Genomic DNA, 2,793 nt, shown 5'->3' on the forward strand with positions numbered 1-2,793 from the left:
TATTGTGAAGTAGTTCAAAGACACTGGGCGTAAGCGAAAGGTAAAATGCTGGTTCCAGGTTGCTTAAGGCACATTCTGGAGATAACTTCCTTCCCACTTGAATAACTCACATCAGTTCCCAGAAGGAACAGTAAAAGGGGAAAAACCTAGACATGGATTAGTGGAACATTAATCTACCTCAGAGAGTTTGTTTCCCCCCTCTGTCCCAGAAAGATTACTTACTCTCAGTAAGATTACTACTCTCAGCATACAACAGGTGCAGCTAAACAGAAGCTGATACCCTGGCAGTATAATGTTGGTGGTATTTTGTGGTTTATATTATTTGCATTCCATCCATACAGAACTAATGTGAACCTCCATCAGCACAAGGATTTTTCCTTGCACAATGGAATGTTACTCCTCTCTTTTCCCTCCCTGAAGCCCCCCCTAAATTTGTTCTAGGGTTCCCCCAACCCTTTAGAGCAGATTTGAGCATGGCAGAGTATGCATGGAAGGAAGAGAGTGGGAAGATGAAGTCCTGTTGCACAAGTAGAAGTCATTCTCCTTGCACAAAAAATAACGCCCATTATATCTTTCCTTACAATGGTATATGATGAGCACATTTGGTGATTTGGTCATACTGCCCTGCATTGCAATATCTTAACAGCTGTGTTGTTTGAAACATTCACAATTGTTTACTATGGTGCTAATACCGTGTGTTCTAGTTACTGCCAAACAGAGAAGCCACTTACACAGACCAAGCAGTTTTCGACCCGTGTAGATATGGGTGAATTTGTCTCTTGCTCTAGGATGAGGCGCCATCTGCTGGTCCACAGCAGTCTTCTCTAGTCTAAAGCTCATTGCAACATTTTCATTCTTAAAAATAGAAAGGGAAACGTGTGGTAGTCAGGCCCTTATTATTTGCATTTTTACAGATCAGGAAGGGGAACGGAGTTTGCTAGGCCAGTTCTGTCCTTCAGGATCCTCACAGAATCATAGAATTGTAGAGTTGGAAGGGATCTCAAGAGTCATTTAGTCCAAACCTTTGCAATGCAGGAATCTGAAACCAGTCAGACTTTTTTGTAAATGCTTGTCTGTCCACAACATAAAGGAAAATATAATACAAATTGGATCATTCTTTCCACAAAAAGTCAAGTCTTTGAGGGTCTTGACCAAAATGGTAAATAACTTATTTTATAATTTTCTCCTTGGGGTAGGTCTTTAGGAGCTTCCAACTAAATATTAGGAAGAACACTCTGATGGTTAAGAACTGTTCAGCAGTGGAACAGACTACCTCAGAAGATGGTTCATTAGAGGTTTTTGAAGAGGGATTTAGTCTGCCTGGGATTCTTTAGCTGTGATTCCTGCATTGCAGGGAGTTGGACTAGATGACCCTTGCATTCTTTTCCAACTCTACAGTGGAACTCTTATGATTATTTGCTTTCTCTTCCTAGCAACCTCATTACGAAAATCCTTCTGCCTTTATGCCAACCTTTAACCGATCGAAACAGTAGCACAAAGGGTGGTATTCAACTAAGTTTTACTCAGAGCCGACCCGTGGAAATTAATGGGACTACCTTAGCCACGTTAATCCATTTCAATGTATCTACTTTCAGCAAAACTTAGTTGAATACCACTCTCTTCCTCTGATTTCCAAGAACTGGGTTTTCATTTCCCGAGAACCTTGCCGGCACTTTTGGTTTCTATTCTTGGCCACCCTCACTACCTGCCCGTCAAAAAAGCAAAGCTGGATATAGCAGCACCCCCAGGCTCCTCACCTAAACACAAAAAGCCAACACAACTCCTTTGTTTATATTATCATTGCATTTCCAGGGTTTCCTAATCTTGCAACTTGTACAGAAGCAGCAGCATTTGATCAGAACCAACAGAGTCCAGCTGAGCTGCCTGCTAGCCCAGGAAGGCTCTCCTTGAGAAAAAGGCAAAGTTGGAGTCTGGCAGTCCGTCTCAGTTTGAGACTAGCTGGCCGTGAGTGTGCCTGTGTGCTTCAAAATAAATAGGATTTATTTAGGATTCCAAGGAAGGGGGCAAGCAACCCCCACCCCACCAATGGCTGTCTCACTCCGTTGAAGGTGGGAACCCCAATTAATCCTCTCCTTTCTAAGGTGATCAGGTACAAAAGGGGACGGGGCTCCTGCAGCTCTGATAGTTGTGCAGAAAAGGAGATTTTAACATGGCACGCTGCACCTGCTGTAGCGACGGAAGGCCTAAGCTCAGCGCTAGACTAGAGCATCTCCTTTGCATGCAGAACGTCCTGAGTTCAATCCCCAGCATCACCAAGTAGGGCTGGGGCGCCGCTTGCCTGAGACCTTAGACAGCCGCCACCAGTCAAATGTAGAAACAATACTCAGCTAGACAGACCGTTGGTCTGACTCAATCCAAGCTACTAAAGGTGCAAGAAGTCAGTCCTCTTTCGCATCTATATACTCTGACTCTTTCCGCATAATATGGCCCTATTCATTTGCATAGCCCCTCCTTCAAACTGATACAGAAAACCCCGGCAACCAGGGGTGGGGCCATGTGCGACCCTAGCTTGCGCGATCTCTTATTCCTTCCACGTTTCTAGTGTCCGTGGGTTCAAAATCCCGAACAGGGGCTTCGGCGTTGCTTTAGTATGCGGGCGGTGCAAAGTCTACCCAGGGCTCCTTTCACACGTACATGCGCGGACACGTGTGCGTCGCTTGGCTGTATGCGCATCGAGGCGTGTGGAGGGTGTATTCATGTTCACCGTCTTGCCGCTAGGCGGCGCCTGTTCCCTCGGAGGCGGGCTTGGCTCCGGCGGAGGTGGGCGGAGTC

Source organism: Podarcis vaucheri, assembly GCF_965113315.1.
Source record: "Podarcis vaucheri genome assembly, chromosome: 3".
Classification (NCBI taxonomy): Eukaryota; Metazoa; Chordata; class Lepidosauria; order Squamata; family Lacertidae; genus Podarcis; species Podarcis vaucheri.